The 19,179-nt window shown below is 36.7% G+C and overlaps 1 long non-coding RNA gene across 1 annotated transcript; it reads right to left on the bottom strand.

The window, feature by feature from the left end:
• Positions 1-6,620: 6,620 nt before the first annotated feature.
• LOC131543834 (uncharacterized) lies at positions 6,621-10,594 on the bottom strand. The gene is made up of 4 exons (XR_009271993.1): positions 9,965-10,594; positions 9,324-9,392; positions 8,858-8,941; positions 6,621-6,789 (listed from the first exon to the last, which is right to left on the bottom strand). It is a non-coding gene; the product is annotated as an uncharacterized LOC131543834 (long non-coding RNA).
• Positions 10,595-19,179: the final 8,585 nt, after the last annotated feature.

Raw genomic sequence — 19,179 nt, 5'->3', positions numbered from 1 at the left:
ACAAGACTTATCTATCTATCTCTATGAGCAGGGATTCACTAGACACTGATAGCACTTCTTAACAGCTTATTGCATGCGGCTAAGAACAAGCACACACATTGTTTTCTATGTCTGCACAATACAGACACACATTTAAGAAATAAAGAATTGCTAAAAATGGATTCATGCATAAAATAGTCTTTTCAACCAATTATTGTCCAATTTATTGTCCATTGTTCATCCCATAGTGAAAAATTAACTACACGAACAACTGTACAATTTCCATTTCCATCCAAACGGACTCTAAGTCAACACACATAAAACATGTGTTCACTCTTTAAACCGATTTCTCACTGAATCAGCTGAAGCCAGAACGGCTACTGACTTTGTCAACATAAGCAAATACAAAGAGAGATAAACAGAGCAGGGAGAAAGGAGGAAATTGCTACTGAGGCCAAGTGCATTTCGCTGCAAGCCTGTAAATCACCAGATTATAGCTTTTATGAGCACCACTCGCGTGAAAATAATTGCTAATGTTCGGAGAGTAACCAATGGAAATCGAGGTAATGGAGCAGTTTATAAATTCTGATTGCTATACATGGAAGACTTCCAGCCCATCTACTTTGTTATTTACAGCCTATAATAAAAAATACTTAGAACTGCACAATGAGTGCATGACTGTTACGATCAATAAAAAAAAACCTGCTGTAGCTTAGTTTCTGTTCTGTTATTTTTAGCAAGGCTGCAGTAGAATCTGCCTCTAAGTCCTAAATTAAAGGTCAGTGTGAGTGAACAAAAAACTGCCCTTTATTTTAGTGGGAGAATAAGTGATGAGAGAGAAAAAAAAAATTGTTTTTACATCACTGTAATTAGGAAATCATTTAAAGAGAAGGAAGACTGAACAGGGGTTAAACTAATAATTGCCTGCAGGATGCATGAGCGACACACTGTCTGTGTGTGTGTGTGTGTGTGTGTGTGTGCGTTTTCCAGACAAATGAGGACATAGATTTGTATAATGACAAGGGTATGACATAGGTATTACAAGGAGAAGGTGACTTTTCAGGACATTACCCCATGTCCTCACTTTTCAAAACGCTTATAAATCACACAGAATGGATTGTATCGAAAATCTGAAATAGCACAAAGTTTCTTATAAGGGGTAGGTTTAGGTGTAGGGTTGGTGTAGGACAATAGCACATACAGTTTGTATAAAAACCAATACGCCTATGGGATGCCCCCACTTTTCACAAAAACAAACGTGTGTGTGTCGGTGTGACAGACGGATGTGAATATATGCAGAAACACACAAACACCACAAAACAGTTGTTTTCAATAGAACTCCAGCTTCCTACTGCCCTAGTTGGAGTGCGTTGGTCTTGCACAGTAGTTGATGCACAATTTCTCACACTCATCTCAAAGATTATGGTGTTCATAACAAGCTTTTCTCGGTCTCAAAGCCCACACAGATAACACGCTGCTTTTCACTCGGAGGTGAAAACACCTCCTCAGTATTTAAATCATTTGTGGTTTAAAAAGAGAGAAGCACAACAGTGTCAGGGTGAGGTGGAAGACGTGTTTATGTGTGTGTGAGATGGTGAGAGAGAAAGAGAGAAACAGAGAAAGGGAAGTGGGATCATTAGAGCTGTGTGGAAGGTTGCTATGCATGTGTGTATAAAGTGAAGAGAGAGACCAACAAAGGAGGAAACATACAAAAAGGTGATATGTAAAAAAGCCAGTGTGCGGCTAAAACCAGCTGGGGACTGATGGTTGGTGAATGTTTCATTTTAAGCTCATCCATTGCAGTAAACTCTTATTTTTACAACACTTAATTGGTTTACACACACACATATATATGCATGCATAAAAAGCATCACAGTTTCCACAAAAACATTAAGCAGCACAACTGTTTGTTTTTCAAGTGTCAAATCAGCATATTATAATGATTTCTGAAGGATCATGTGACACTATGGAGTAATGACTGCCGAAACTTCAGCTTTACCATTACAAGAATAAATTACATTTTAAAATATTTAAAACAGACAATGTTATTTTAAACTGTAATAATATTTCACAATATTACTGTTTTTACTGTATTATATATAATTGTATTATACATATATTTACATGAACTTTGCATGCATTGTGTGTGTTTCTCTTTTACTCATGCAGCATATCACAATATTAATCTGAACTATTTTCTACCACACAGGAAAACAAATGCTGAAAACCTGTTAAAGTGCGCAAAAATAGGGCACGCCCACATAATGTCATGCAGAAAGAAAGAAAAACAACGCTTTTATGGCAACCATCACCTCATTCTGCAGTTCCAAGAGAAGATTTCTGTTTGAATCAGTATTTTTCCTTTGAGGGAGGATGAGGTATATAAGTAGGTGACAGACCTTTAAACAATACTAAATACTGAGAAAAGGATGTAACAAAGACAAAATAACTATCGTGGGTTGATTTCAAACGTCATTCTCGCACCACAGCGTTGCCTTCACCTTCATGTAGACTAACACTCCACACACACATACACACTCCAATCCACTTCTCTTTTTCTCACTAGACAAGTAGCGTGCCTGCTAATGTGCGGTTGCGACCTATCTTCATCCCCTTTCCTTTTTTTCTTTTCTCGGCGTTGTTCTCTGTCTTTTGTTTTTTTTGCTCAGTAAATCGCGTGTGAACTTTACCCATGCTGTTGTGGGTTTAACTGCCCCTGAGATGAAATGCATGAGAGAGCGTGTTCACCAAACCTCAGGCAATGATAACACGTGTAAAAGCGTGAGAGACGGTGTTTATATGTGGTGTATGCATGTTTGGCACCCTACATCTCACGGACTAGTATGAGCAGAACAGAAGTAGCAAACAAACAGAGAATGCAAGACGTGCCATGTGGAGTACAGAATGTGTATTTTTAGCTTCCACGCTCTTCTGACAGCCCTGGATACATTCACAAGCATCAAAAGCAATGACAGTGGTGGCAATATGTGCAAAATCCAATTTGTCACCTACACCTACACAGAGAGAGGTGCACAGCTCCTGGAACCGTAAACCTCTGCTTATCACCCACACTGTAATACTGAAAGAGAGGGAAAAAGCATTTAACTCTCAACAGAAAAAAATTAAAGACTGAACGTAGAAATACAATCTTGAACTGATAATGCGCAATTACAGAAAATGCATTGTGTACATGCCCTCAGTTGCCATGACATCACAGAGCAGCATATCATTTTGTGTGGACAAGTCAAAGGCAACAAAGACAGCGGGAAACACATGAAAGGGAAAAGAGAACTCATAACAATTTCAACAACACATGCAGACAGCAGCTTGTAAGAAAGAACATCAATAATTCAAGCAGCTGGTGTGATAGAGTGAAAAGAAAACCAACTGCATAATCACATCACACCGGCACAGTTTACACATCAAGCTGCTAACACATTTATGATTGCTGCACCCCAAAATCAGCCATTGAATGTGTTTATGTGTGTGCTGAGTTCAGAATGAAACAAGTTATGGGTTACACGAGTTACGGGATATTCGGGTTATGAGTTAAATGTGGTAAAGTGTGAGTCTGAATGTTGCAAAAGCACACAACAGAGAGAGAGAGAGAAAAAAGCTTGCAGAGGAGACAGCATGTGGTTTCTGGTCTGTGAGGTTTCACAAGAGCAAACGTCTCTTGCTCACTCAGCACTTATAGATCATTGCACCAAACCGCAGCTGAACCTGTGAGATAACCTTCACACAAACACACTCTGAAAGAGAAAAACAACCTTAAAAATAAACTTGTGGCTGTACCATGGTACATGACAAGATGATAATTTGTGAGAAAGAAAGGGAAGAAAGATGAGACGAGCAAGTGTGAACTCGTGTTTTTGTTACTTTGACCAAGATAGGTGTTTGAGACAAGAGTGTTTGTGTGTGTGCGCACGTTTGTGGTGAAAGTAAGACGCTTTCGCGAGGGGAACTGGTTTTTTGGTAGCCTCATTATTTCTGCCGACATGATGATTCTCACAACCACATCTTCTTTCTTACAGAGCAACAACCAAGGCCGGAAAATAAAAAGCACAACAATACAGTGTTTTGTAGTTGTTGCGATGAGGCAGAATCTATTTTTCTGAGTTACAAACAGAAAAAAGCACAGAATGTGATTCTCTTTCCGATTCTAATCTATCTGAAGATAGTACAATTGGTGGATGGGTTTACATTAACAGTGTCTCTTGGTTTGGCACAATGTCAGAATGAGTCAGATGATGCTAAAAATATCCTCAGAAGTTAAAGGTTACAATTCACAAATTATACTCTCAAGAAGACTTCAGTAACATAGAATGTATTACAATTAATACTGTCATCTGAAGACATTTTTATAGAGCTGTTCAGTCAGGATGTCAATTTGTAGGCCAACTTGGAAGGCTAATTCGCCATAGGTTCTCTTGAGAATTTCCTTTGGGATTTTAAAAAGCCAGCTTTTGAGTTTGTTGTTAACATTAATTTAACAGTTTGTTCTACAACTTCAATTACGCACAGTCAAACCTCAAACATGAAGCCATTGTGTGTGTTTTTTAAATGTAAAATGCTATATATAGACAACAGCAGTTGTCAGATCATCAAGCATGCAAACTCATAAACTTGGGGTTATTGTAGTGTCATACACCAACTTATGTCATGATTTTCCTTATCAGCAATAAAACATTGCCCTTATGATAACTACCTAGCAATCAAATTGTATCAAATTTAAGGCCATAAAAAGTCTTAAAGGGGTCATCGGATGCCCATTTTCCACAAGTTGATATGATTCTTTAGGGTCTTAATGAAAAGTCTATAACATACTTTGGTTAAAATTTCTCAATGGTAGTGTAAAAACACCTTTTTACCATGTAAAAATCAGATCTGTTTTTATCAAGCCATTTTAGTCCATGTTGCTTTAAATGCTAATGACCTCTGCTCTCTTCTATGGGGTGACGAGCAGTACTGTTTACTTTAGCCGCGAAACTGGCTAACTAGCACATTATTAGGAAAGGCGATTTGCAACGATTAATAAAAAACCCGTATACTCACTTCTTCTGTGGATGAAGCTGGATCACGAATGATTTGCGTGAACATAGACACATTTAGGTAGATCGGGGATCATTGCATTCCTTTCAAAAACTAAAGTAACGTTAATCCTCTGCGTCTTCAGCGGCTCAGATGTTGGGAGTAAATGACGACTGCTATGTTCATTATTACATCCAACAACTAAACACCTCAATCGCTTAATCGGAGACATCTTGTAGTCGATGCAATGGCGGAAGGATGACAGCTCACTCAGGGCAGGTCTACGGTAAGACGGTCCTGTCAATCAACTATCGTGGGAGGGGCCTGTACAGAACTACGTCATTCTGACAGGAATCTCAGAACAGCCTGATTTGAGAAACGGGATTTTAAAATAGGGATTTTTAAAAAACACTGGGTGGATTTGTATCATTATAGGATGGATGTGTGCACACACTTCCAACACACATTTATGTTCAAACAACTTGTAAAGTGAATTTTGCGTCCAATGACCCCTTTAAATACCTTAAATGGTATAAGAAAAGTCTTAATTATGATTTCAGTCTTACATTTGGGGACGACAGTAATACAGTCTTACATTTGGGGATGGAAAGACTAGAATCACGATATAGCTGGATTAAACTTTAAAAGGCTATAATTTCACTGAATATATATGGCCTATGAGCACTGCATGTTTCAAAGTCAAAACATGGCACAGGTGTTTTTATATGAATGTATCTCTGAAGGGAACTGTTTACAGAAAAGTTTTGATGGCATTTTATTTTCATCTTACCTATAATGCCTGATGAAGTACACTAAAAAGTTTGCTGTAAATTTTACAGTATTTTTCTGGCAGCTGGATGCCAGTAAATTACTGTAAAAATGGTTACAGTATTATTACTGTAATTGCATTTACAGTATAATAATAACTTAATGTATTTTCATTTACAGTATTACCGTATTTTCATTTACAGTATTTTTACCGTATTTTCATTTACAGTATGAGTGCTGTAGTGTTTATTTTCATGTAGTTTAAACATTTTTTACCTGTAAAAAACAGTCAAATTGTGGTACAGCACTGTAATCCATGATTTTTACCACCCCAACCCCATAAAAATCACGATCATGTGCGACCATCATATACGAATTACTATTTTTATTTAACAAGGACGGTATAGTGAAGATAAAGGCATTTATAATGTTACAAAATATTTTAATTTCAGATAAATGCTGTTCTGAACTTTCTATACATCAAGGAAACCTGAAAAAAAATAGACTGTTTTCAACATAATAATAATAATAGTTTTTTTGAGCAGCAAATCATAATATAAGAATGATTTCTGAAGGATCATGTGACACTGAAGACTGGAGTAATGATGTTAAAAATTCAGCTTTGATGACAGGAATAAATTACATTTTAAAATATATTCAAATAGAAAACATTTATTTTAAATAGTAAAAATATTTCAAAATTGTACCGTTTTTGCTGTACTTTGGATCAAATAAATGCAGGCTTGGTGAGCAGAAGAGGCTTCTTTAAAAATGTTAAAACTTACTTATCTTACTGTTCAAAAACTTTTGACTGGTAGTGTTAATAAAAATCAAATAGTTTGTGTTGTTGTGTTAAATTTCAGTGATTTTGACAGTCAAAGTTGACAAGCTCTCCGATGAGAAACAGCAGGATGGGATTCAGGCAGATCCTTTTTCTTTGCACCCTCTTTCCAGAATTCCAGCTGATCTGTGACTTTCAATGCATTTGGTGCCACAAAGAACTGAATGAACCTGCAAGCACAAGAAAAAAAAAAGCATTATTTTATTTTATCATACACACCTACAAAGGAAGGTACATAATTAGTTGATAATCCATCACATTCAAATTATTAAAGCTCCATTTTTTATAATGCATTCTCAATCAGTAGAGCAAAGTGCTAGAATGCTGAATTAATGGGTTTGATTCCAGGGGCAGTTCTAGGGTGAGTGGATATCCGGGGCTTAGCCCAGAGACATTCATTTATGTATCAGAATACACGGGATACAAGTCAAATAAAACAGGCTATGCTGAAAAGTAACATTGGCTAAGTGGCTTAATTTTTTTTAAAGCGACAAGTGTAATTAATTCTAATTTGCACTTACAAATTGCATAAATAATATTATGAAATTCATGTTTTAAATATAAACACAAAAATATGCAATGATAGAAAAAAAAATAGAATGATACTTTTAAAAATGAGACTAAAATTACCAGTAGGTGGCAGCAAGCCACTGTCTTAATGACTGAGCCATTGAGTCATTTATTTAATCTATTCATTAAAAACTGCTGATTCTTTCAGTTTTTATGAATGGATCAGTGAATCACTGATTCAAGGCATTCAAAAAAGGTAAATTCTTTCAGTAATGAAACACTGTTGTGTGCAGAGACTCACAACATGGCTTTGTTTAGAACCATTTTAGCGAAAAGACAATATTTTCTTCACAATTTAAATCACTTAATATTAACTTCTTGTTTATTGAATTTTGTTGCCCTGACACTTAGTAAAGTCTGCCACAGACCATGCTAAATGCTATCTGTTCATATAATCTAGTCATTTCTAAATGTGTGTATGTGTCCTAGAAAATCTCAATCTTGATGCACACACACTCCTAGCGCCGCCCCTGTTTGATTCCCAGGGAATGAATAACTTAATAAAATGTGTAGGGGAGCGCAGGGCACAAACTAACATGGGGTAAGTTGTAACACACATGGTTTAAATATTTCCACACATGCTAGCATAACCAAATTTACAGTATTTACTAGCTGCCAACACTATATGGAGAATAAAGTGCACCAAAATTCAAAAATCTTTTGAAGATGTCACTGAATATTTATTCTACCAAAGCAGAAGTACATTTCTGGCTGAAGTAAATTGTCATCTCAGTTTTTAGTACTCATTTAAAATTAGACAAATCTGCTATTATTTTAATCTCCAATCTGTTATCAGTTTAGATAGTTTTATAATGCTTCTCTAACTGGCAGAAGACACTAACCAGTTTTAAATTCCAGTTGCACAGATGGGGAACGTTATAACACTGTGTTACAATGTGCCCCGCTATTATTAAACTATGCTATTCAATGACATTAGCGATGCAATTTACACCATTTACTTTTATGAGTTTCAATGAGAAGCCACAAGAAGCAGGTGAATAAAGACTGAGAATCGATGTTTAATGTTCAGAAATTGTTATTTCAAGAAATGTAAAGCATTTCTCGTGTCCTGTGTCCTATGACAGCTGTGTGTGAAGGGAGGGGAGTGTATCATTTCTGAATTTCTGAATGTGTTTCTTCATTTGCGCACTCTGTTTTGAACTACACTGTATATGTAGCTGTGTGTTGCGATCAGGGCCGTCCCAAGCATGGTTGCACTGTGTTCACTGTCAAACTCCAAAATTAGATTATTTTTAATTCTTAAAAAATGCCATTATTTTATTTGAAAAAGTTAATGATTTTATTTTATTGACAAAATATTTTAGTTTGTCTTAGTTTGTATATTTTTTCATTAAATCCGATAATATTTTAAGCTGTCATATGGTTATGTTACTACGTGCCCCTCACATGTTACAATGTACCCCACCTACGGGGCATGTTGTCACTTCCATTCTTTTGAGATAAATAACGAAAAATATATACACCTGTAATTATGAAACAACGCAACATATTTGTACTAGACAAGTGTGAAATTAAAGTGTATAAAAAAAAATTATACTCTGTCCCGTGCTCCCCTACATTAAATACAATATAACTTGCTTTGGCTAAAAGCATCTGGCAAATGCATGAATGTAAATGCAATGTAAAACAAAATGTATTTTGGGTTACCTAATTCTGCATTTCTGTAAAACGGACAGCTGATGATGATTCTGCCCTCATATTCAGGATCCTGTTTTTGCTTGGAGAAATCTCCTGTAACAGTCACATCACACTTTTAGTGTTACTATAGTTTATGATCAGAAAAAAAAACTACCGTACAGTAATACAAACATTTTAAATAAAATAAACATTTTTGGTAACACTTTACAATAAGGTGTCATTTGTTAACATTGTTTGTTTATGTTAGTTAATGCATTAACCAATGAACAATGCATTTATTACACTATTTATTAATCTTTGTTAATAGTTAATGACGATACAGTTGTTGTTTATTCCATGTTAGTTCACAGTGCATTAACTAATGTTAACAAACACAACTTGTGATTTTAATAATGCATTGGTAAATGCTGAAATTAACATTAACAGCAGCCCGTGGCTAATCTGGCTACTTTAGTAACATTAGATGAAAGCTCACCTGTTGTTACGACGGCAATCACAGGAAAAGACTCCTCTGATGCAGACGACATTACCACAAGATCACAAACTTGAAAATAAAATACAAAAGATGTAACGTTACTTTACAGTGGTATTTCTTAACTCGGTTTTCCTCAGTATTTCATGTTAGCTCGCGGTTTTATTTTACGTCTCTCACTGAATAGGGACCGTCTCTAAAGTCGCATACAACATTGGTACACACGTTTCTAACTTAAATAGCATTTGAAGAGAATTACACTTGCGATAAAGAGGCAGTCTACAGAAGATATTATGCTTCTCTGTGTTAGTTAACTTCGGCTAACTGACATTATTAACTTTCACAAGAAGAGGCTCCAAAATACACCTCTGACGTTGTCGACGAAATCTAGACTAGAAATTTGAAAATAACAAACAAAAGTAGTACTTGAAAATACTGTTTAAAATCTCCACTGAATTGAAACAGCGGTGTTGCCTACGCACTTTACCTCAGTAACGTTATTTCACCTTAGTTCGTTGTTAAGGTTAAGTATAACAACTCGCCAGATTAACTAACCTGCATCAAAGGGCAGCAAAACCTACAAACGTGTTTTTCGGTTTAATAAGGTTTATTTTGACTAATATAGGCGACCTTAATTTACTCACCAGTCGATGTTATCACTGTTATGGCGGCGTTAATCCGGCTGTCAGTCAGAAAAAAAGGCCTCAACTCCCGACATGTCAAGGACACGATGAATAATGTTAGTTTGCTGTTAATAAGTTAAAACATCTTAAAATATCTCAGTTTTGCATTAAACAGAAATAATATAGGCCTACTAACCTTTTTGTCCAGTTAACAGTGTAACGTGTCTCTTTTGTCCTTTTACAGCTGATTCCACCAAACAGCAAACAAAATAAATCTCCCTTGCCATTGGTCAGTTTTTCGCGGGCAAGTTCACTACTGTAAATTTACAGTAGTTTACTGTAGTGACCATACATTTTCCCATAATCCTTTGCAGTTTACAGTAAAATACTGTATATACATTTTACAGTAAAATACTGTTCAAATTACAAAAATCGGTTACAGTGTAGCATTTATGAGCTCAGTGCTGCTTTCTGTATAGCTGATACCACGGAAAACACTATATTTCAGCCATCTGTAAATGTGAAAGTCAATGTACCTTCTAAACAAATCTAAACAATGAAGACAGTAATATTTATGTTTTAAATAAATATAATAATTTATATGTTTGACACATCCTTCTCTTAAAATTTTTTAAAGGCTGAAACATGATGTGTATCCTTTTATAAGGCTTTTTTATTTATTTATTTTTTTTGTGAAAGCCTGTATCAGAATTGTAAATCATGTCATTCCCACTCATACGGTGTTTTACTTGTTCAGGTCTTAAAAAAGGGTCATAAAAAGCTTTAAATTGGTTCTTAAAGATTCTGTAGACCATGCAAATAGTGACATTTAATTCCTTCCTTTTGTTGACATTTGCGTTTTGAAAATGTTTTTATTGATGTTTTGTTTTTTTGGAAACTTATCAACTATAACACTGTGTATGTCAAGCATAAAATAAATCAAATGAAATAATAAAAAAAATCATGACCTAACTGTTCTCACCCAAATCCAACTACCATGTCAGTTCTGTAAATTGAGCGCAAATTTACTACAACTACCCAAAATATTTATGAACACTTTATAGCATGGTGTGATGAGTTGCACAACAACTTACTGGGTTTTAATATACTACAATATACCTGACGAAGTGATCGGTGACCACTGTGTTTTGTTCAGATGTGCTCAAATTCAATTCTGGTTGGGTAATGGAGATGTCAAAGGTTTATCCCGCACTAACCTTCTTAGTAAAAAAAAAAAAAAAAAAAAGAATTTGTTAATAGCTCAAGGTGAACCACATTCACCCTCATTAATGATTGCTTGTAAAATCTCATTGTTCATTATCATATAATAATTATATGACCTAATCAACTCATGCACACATATTCCTGACATGTTAATATAATGTCATGTCTCCAAGCTTCAATGAAGTTGCTTATTTCATGTTCGCTCTTGTCTGCCTCTGTGTTTTACAAATGAGCACTGACTTGTGGAGCTGATGTAAAAGCATGAAAGAGAAGTTACGATACAGACAAGCAGAGAGAAAGAGTAAGATTGAAACAAGAGTGCAACTGCTCCATGATGAAATTTGTTGTAGACTAGAAGCAAGGGAGCCCAATTTCCATTGCGGAGTGAGTGTAGGATGAATCAGGGAGTGTAGCCTAGAGTGGTTGTCTCTCCCTAGGGTTGACATCCACACCTGCAGGGGCCTCAGCTGTGAGCTCCATCCTGCTGCTGTAGCCTAATCTCTTTAATCCAGAATTATCCCAGCAGCCATCCACTCACTCCATCCACACTTAATCCCCCCTAATCCCACCAACTCCACACTCACTCAGCCAGCTGCAGACACACCACTATCCTTATCACTAGCAGGGAATGTGAATGTGTGTCAACAGCTTCTCTGATGCCTTGTATTATCAAATAGTACATGCATGCTTCTCAAACAACAGTGTTGTGGATCTGACCGGAGGATTGATTGTATTTCAGATACATTCAGCATGTTTCTAACTAATTATCTGATATGCATTAGCATTTGCAGTGAGGTTTTAACGTGACTCTCAATATGCTGGTTACAACGATATGCCAGTAGGTGGTGACAAGTGACTGTCCTTATGAGTGAATCACTGATTCATTCACTGAATCGATTCATTCGAAATTGGATTAATTCAGGAACAAAACAAGTGATTAATTATGCGTGGGCTTCGTTTTGAACTATTTTTTTATAGTTTTTAAAATGCTTCCATCTTGCTGCACTATTCGTCACCTTATCCTTTTCTCTTATTTCTTGTCACTGTCTGAGCTCTTTATAGGAGGCCAGCAAGAGAAGAAAAAAGAGAAGGTGAGAGACAGATCAGATCAATTTGTGTCATATATTAACAGGATGGAACAAGATCTTCCACTTTCTTATTCTCACTGCATCTCATTCTGCTTGGAATGACAGGTCATTGCGTTTTTACTTCTTGAATCAGCTGAGTGGAGTGTGACAAATCTGCACTTACTTTGTGCATAGAACTTGGAATTAAATGTTTTTGTTTTTACCATAGAAGAAAAATGTTAAAATACTGTAGGCGCTTAGGATATGGTTTGCTCTATTGTGAATGTCAAAAAAAATCTTGATTACACCATAAAAAAAGAACCCTAAATGTTATTTTACTGCAGGGTAAGTTACAACTTATTTTGTCTGTTGTTGTTGTTTTGACATTGAAATTCTATCCTCTGTACCCCTGCTGTTTATTTGTCATGATCATTATCACATCTTGGTTGACGAGAAAAACCACTCTTGGTAATTAGGTGATTAATTACTAAAGTGACCCAGTGTGTACTGGAGTACCACAGATGCATAATGAGACACGTGCTGTTTATTCATACTAGCGATAACAGGCGTTAGTGTCCTCTAATGGTCTGTTTTATAATGGAGCCACTATCAACTGAGAACCTGCTGCTGAGTTTATCCAACTACTTTCTAAATGGAAAGTGATTAGTTTGAATGTGTATAGAACATATATTATATATAGTTCTATAGAATCTAATCATATTTTTACATTGCTCATTGTGGCCCTCGTTGTTTACAGTTGTAAAAAAAGATGACAGCTGACACAATCTATGTCTGTTTCATGCTTTGCCATTCAGAATGAAGAGCTTTGTGTCACTTTTTTCTTTCAGACAGATTGTGATGTTCTGCAGTCAATGATCCTATAGCTTCACATAAAGTTCTCTAATGATCATATATGTGATGTTAGCTCAACAAAAATCAGTAACACTATATGTTGAGGGGATAGATCTCTCTCTCTTGGTTAAATGAAACGTCAAACTGTGCTTAAAGAAAGAAAAAAAGGCCATCACTGTCAAGCGAATGAGTTCACCCTTTGTGAAAATTGTGCCATTTACTCATTCATCCATGTTGCATGACTGTAAGCATTCCTGTATGACTGACTTTCGTCTGTGGAACACAAAATAAGATATTTTGAAAAATGTCTCATACAATAAAAGGCAATTTGATCCAGTGTTGTTTTGGACCCCATCAAAATACCAATGCAACATTATTATCGTAACTATACTGTAATATGTACATTTTAGCTTTTGTACCTCATGGGGTTCCGCCTTAGTGACAGCTTTGTACCTTTTTTTCTTTGCAGCTTTTTTTCTGTCAGCTGAACCACCTGTCAGAGACTAGTTCTCTTCACTCCTGGCCTTCTGCTCACTTTCCATCGGAGCACATTAGAATGAAGAACTCAGTTCATGTGATTCTCGCCCACCACAGCAACACAATCTGCTGCACTATAAATGATCTGAGGACTACCAACATTTAGTGTGAGTCACACTCTACAATTCTCAGATCACTTTTTCAGTGGCAACAGATCAACACTGATAGAGCTCTTTAACGCTTCTGAGAGAAGAGCGATTAAGATCTGGCCTGGTTGACACAGTGGAGAGGCACTCTCATCAAGCTGTTTTTGTTGATTGTGTAGGCACACATTCGCTGGCTGCATGTTGATACGGGAAATTAGAGGCAGAAGTTCTTGTGAGAGGTGAACAAACACATGTTCCTGCCATTCAAATATGTTAAACTTTCAGTAAACTAATATTTGGTGCAAATGTCAGTGTGTAGGTTGAGAAATGAGGGCAGAAACATGTGAACTCTCAGTTACCTTGAACCTGTCACTGTGATGCCACTTCGAAATAGATGCATTCATAATTTAACAGGAATTTCATGCATAAATATCACAGGTTGCCAAGTAATTTATTGCCTCCCCAGGGCCTCACCTGTTAGCGTATATAGAAATTATACATTCATAACACTGGATAATGCAGGCAGTTTGTTTATAGCATCATCCATTTTCTGGTGCTATTTTTCTGAATCCATCCAAGCTGTTTACTTTACCTTAAGGGTTCAGGAACACTAGGAAAAAAATGAGCAGTCTTATTTCCTTGTATATGCATATGACTAAACTACATAAACTGGTAGACAGTTGCATTTAGGACAACATAATATTTATCCATCCATCCAGGTATCAATCCATCCACCCCTCTGAAAAAGGCCTTGTTGAAATACAATAATTTTTGGGTGGTGCACATCTAGACAGAACATTTTTTGAAACACAGTGAGGTGTGACGGTTCTCCCACAGCACTTTGTGGAGGAAAATGTCAGACTTCCAACAGCCATTTATCTTTATTACTTTGATACAGCTCAAATACCTCCTTTCCAGTATGCTTCACAACACGTCCTCCAACAGGTTTTAAAGCATTTTGCTTGAATTTAACAATATGTAACCCTGGACCACAAAACCAGTCTTAACGGTCGATTCTATATGATTCTATTTATATGATTTTATATGATCGTATGAAAGCTGAATAAATAAGCTTTCCATTGATGTATGGTTTGTTAGGATAGGACAATATTTGGCTGAAATATAACTATTTGAAAATCTGGAATATGAGGGTGCAAAAGTTCAAAATATTGAGAAAATCGCCTTTAAAGTTGTCCAAATTAAGTCCTTAGCAATGCATATTACTAATCAAAAATTACATTTTGATATATGCACAGTAGGAAATTTACCAAATATCTTCATGGAACATGATCTTTACTTAATATCCTAATGATTTTTGGCATAAAAAAGAAAAATCGATAATTTGACCCATACAATGTACTGTTGGCTATTGCTACAAATGTACCTATGCGACTTAAGACTGGTTTTGTGGTCCAGGGTCACATATAGGTTTGACATCAGAATGTATTAGACATCTCAATGATAGCAAGCCTCAAAACCAGCCTAGAATAAAAGTTTGCTTAGCTCAGGTCTTTTTGCACTTGTCCCTGATTATTACCAGTCAGAATGATGGAATGAAAGTAACAGAGATGCATAAAATTAAAGTCATCTGACTCTAAGAGGTCACTCCAAACACTGATCTGAGGTCAGCCTTACAGTCCGTCCCACTATCTCAGATTAGCTCTTCATCTGATCCTGTTACAGCACTCAGACACACATCCTCCCAAGAGCAAGAAACATAAGTATGGATGGATAACTCAACACTTCAGCCAGATTGATCTATAATTACAGAAGAGTGCAAATGCCAGAATGAACTGATCTCCCCTCTGTCTGCACTGTAATTAAGATTAAAAATTATACCAATCACTTCAGCTTAAAGCCTGTGATCTGATAGAGCGCCAGGGGCATGTGCTCAGCAGCATTATCTTTACCTCTAATCCAGAGGCTCTTTACTGAGCTTTACCAAATAATGCAGGCATCCGCTTTCTATTTGTCTGGCAGATTGGACCATTGGTGTGCTACTTTCATTTTCAGTAGCCAGATGTTAATGATTAAAGGGGGAAAAAAGACACGTAACATTAAATTGGGCAAACACTGCAACCAAACTGTGGTAAACAAGAGAAGACTCATTGAGTTTTATGAGTGGTTATAATGTTTATGCAATTTAGCAATGCTGTGCTCCGTGTCACGTTAGTGTAAGAGTTATTCATTAAAGGCGTCAGCCTGTTTTATGTTTCACAAAGCATCAGCACTCCTAAAAAGGTCATTTTGCAATGTTTTAAGGTGCTTCACAAATGAATAACTTTTATGGGACTCTGCTGAGAGGCCAGGATATGAATGTGTTGTGGACACAGCGCATTACTGGAGATACAAAGTGAGTTTGATTAAGGGGGCGATTTTGCTGCTCCCTAATGAGAGGTAATAAGAATTACAACAACCTTTCCGAACATTAGCTCAAAGGGCAATAAGCTCATTTGGCAACTCCACCGCACACATCAGTCAAATTTATATTAAAAGAGTCTTGCGTAAATGTAATTCTCTCTTTATAAATGCAACTAGCAGGGATCAGAGCTAGGGGAAATATTTCCTTTGGTTTGGTCACAGTGATAGGTCTAATACACTGAAGCTGAATAAATCTGCCTGCACTCTGCATTTGCACTAAATATTTCTGGTTTATATGTCAAAGTACGTTTAATGCATTCCCTTAGCTTAGCTTAGGCAATATATTGCTCCCAAAAGTAGTATGCTATATAGAGCCATATGGAGCATTTGGTACAATGAAAAAAAGGTTTTAAAATGTCAAGTGCACTGTAAACTTGCTATCTGTCTATTGCTGAAAAAATAGTATTGAATAACAACTTGACATTTCTCCAAACTGAGCTAGAACACATATGTCCTCTGATCCCATGAGGTGTGTGTTACAGTGATGTGAGACAGGAGGAGATCTGTCCCTCCAGACCCAACCGACAGCCTGACATTCAGCTTTCTGAAGAAATAAATGTAGTAGCGGATAAAAGACTACACAAAAATAAAAGCATAATGGACCGTTTTAATGGTATATTCTAATGCTGCTGTTAATTAATTTAACAAGCCATTTACATTAAAGATAAAAAAGCACTTCCTATATAAAATATGTTGTTTTTTAAGCTGTTTTAACTGTGTAGAGCTGGCACTTGTGCTCTCCATCCACATGAATGAGCTGTAAAAGTCTGACTGCAGGCCACTCTCTTAATTGGTCCGCCTATTATGTTTTTGAACAAGCCCTTGAAGATTTGTTGAAGTTAATATTTTATAGCCAACATTCTGCAAACTCCAACCAACTCTTGAATTAATGAGTTGAGACAAGAAACCAAAGACTTGCCAACAGCAGCTACTGGCTGAAAAGCATTAAAGAGAGCTACATCAGCAAGATACTGCCAATTTAGAAATGGAGGAGGAGAGATGGAGACAGAGAGACCGTGTGTGTGTGTGTGTGTGTGTGTGTGTGTGTGTGCGCGTGCAGGCAGAAAAGAGAAAGAAAAGTGTCAAGAGAAAAAGCTTCTTTTTTTTTTTATTCCACTTAGTTCTTTCCACTTCTTAGAATGTTAGTGAGCATATAAATGTGGTCAATGAGACTGTTCCATTAAAAAAAATCCTTTCATGTGCTTTGCAGTTTAACTGACACTTTTACCTATAGTGACTTACAGCATATACATATACAGTATGTAGATCTTAACAACACCATCAGCAAAACCACTCTCCGTTATTCTGAACACCTGCATTTATACATCGGGAAAGAGGTGTCCTTCTCTTTGTGCTTTGCTTTGTTTTTTTTTTAACTTCTCAATAAATGTACAGTATATGCAACAAGTTTAGTCACATTTCCTTAACTTACTCTCAAGTAAATGCATCCATACAGGACAAATTCAAAAGTAGGGGGTCAGTACATTTTTTATGTTTTTGAAAATGTTTCTATAATGCTCACAGGCTGCATTTACTTGATCAAAAATACAGTAAAACAGTAATACTGTGAAATATTATTACAATTTGAAAAACCTGTTTTCTATTTTGCAAAGCTGACATTACGCCATTCTTCAGTGTCACGTGATCCTTAAAAAAAATCATTCTAATATGCTGATTTGGTGCTCAAAATTACTTCTTATTATTATCAACTTTAAAAACTGTTGTGCTGCTTATTTTTTGCGGAAAGTGTGATACAGGGTTCTTCGATGTTCAGATATATACCAACGCACACATACAGGTGCATCTAAATAAATTAGAATGTTGTGGAAAAGTTCATTTATTTCAGTAATTCAATTCAAATTGTGAAACTTGTGAATTAAATAAATTAATGCACACAGACTGAAGTAGTTTAAGTCTTTGGTTCTTTTAATTGTGATGATTTTGGCTCACATTTAACAAAAACCCACCAATTCACTATCTCAACAAATTAGAATATGGTGACATGCCAATCAGCTAATCAACTCAAAACACCTGCAAAGCTTTCCTGAGCCTTCAAAATGGTCTCTCAGTTTGGTTCACTAGGCTACACAATCATGGGGAAGACTGCTGATCTGACAGTTGTCCAGAAGACAATCATTGACACCGTTCACGAGGAGGGTAAGCCACAAGCATTCATTGCCAAAGAAGCTGGCTGTTCACAGAGTGCTGTATCCAAGCATGTTAACAGAAAGTTGAGTGGAAGGAAAACGTGTGGAAGAAAAAGATGCACAACCAACCGAGAGAACCGCAGCCTTACGAGGATTGTCAAGCAAAATCGATTCAAGAATTTGGGTGAACTTCACAAGGAATGGACTGAGGCTGGGGTCAAGGCATCAAGAGCCACCACACACAGACGTGTCAAGGAATTTGGCTACAGTTCAGCCACTCCTGAACCACAGACAACGTCAGAAGCGTCTTACCTGGGCTAAGGAGAAGAAGAACTGGACTGTTGCCCAGTGGTCCAAAGTCCTCTTTTCAGATGAGAGAAAGTTTTGTATTTCATTTGGAAACCAAGGTCCTAGAGTCTGGAGGAAGGGTGGAGAAGCTCATAGCCCAAGTTGCTTGAAGTCCAGTGTTAAGTTTCCAACAGTCTGTGATGATTTGGGGTGCAATGTCATCTGCTGGTGTTGGTCCATTGTGTTTTTTGAAAACCAAAGTCACTGCACCCATTTACCAAGAAATTTTGGAGCACTTCATGCTTCCTTCTGCTGACCAGCTTTATGGAGATGCTGATTTCATTTTCCAGCAGGATTTGGTACCTGCCCACACTGCCAAAAGCACCAAAAGTTGGTTAAATGACCATGGTGTTGGTGTGCTTGACTGGCCAGCAGACTCACCAGACCTGAACCCCATAGAGAATCTATGGGGTATTGTCAAGAGGAAGATGAGAAACAAGAGACCAAAAAATGCAGATGAGCTGAAGGCCACTGTCAAAGAAACCTGGGCTTCCATACCACCTCAGCAGTGCCACAAACTGATCAGCTCCATGCCACGCCGAATTGAGGTAATT

The sequence above is a fragment of the Onychostoma macrolepis genome, chromosome 07, assembly GCF_012432095.1.
Source record: "Onychostoma macrolepis isolate SWU-2019 chromosome 07, ASM1243209v1, whole genome shotgun sequence".
Lineage (NCBI taxonomy): Eukaryota > Metazoa > Chordata > Actinopteri > Cypriniformes > Cyprinidae > Onychostoma > Onychostoma macrolepis.
Note: the sequence above shows the minus strand (reverse complement) of the source record. Positions and strands in the feature narration are given on the sequence as shown.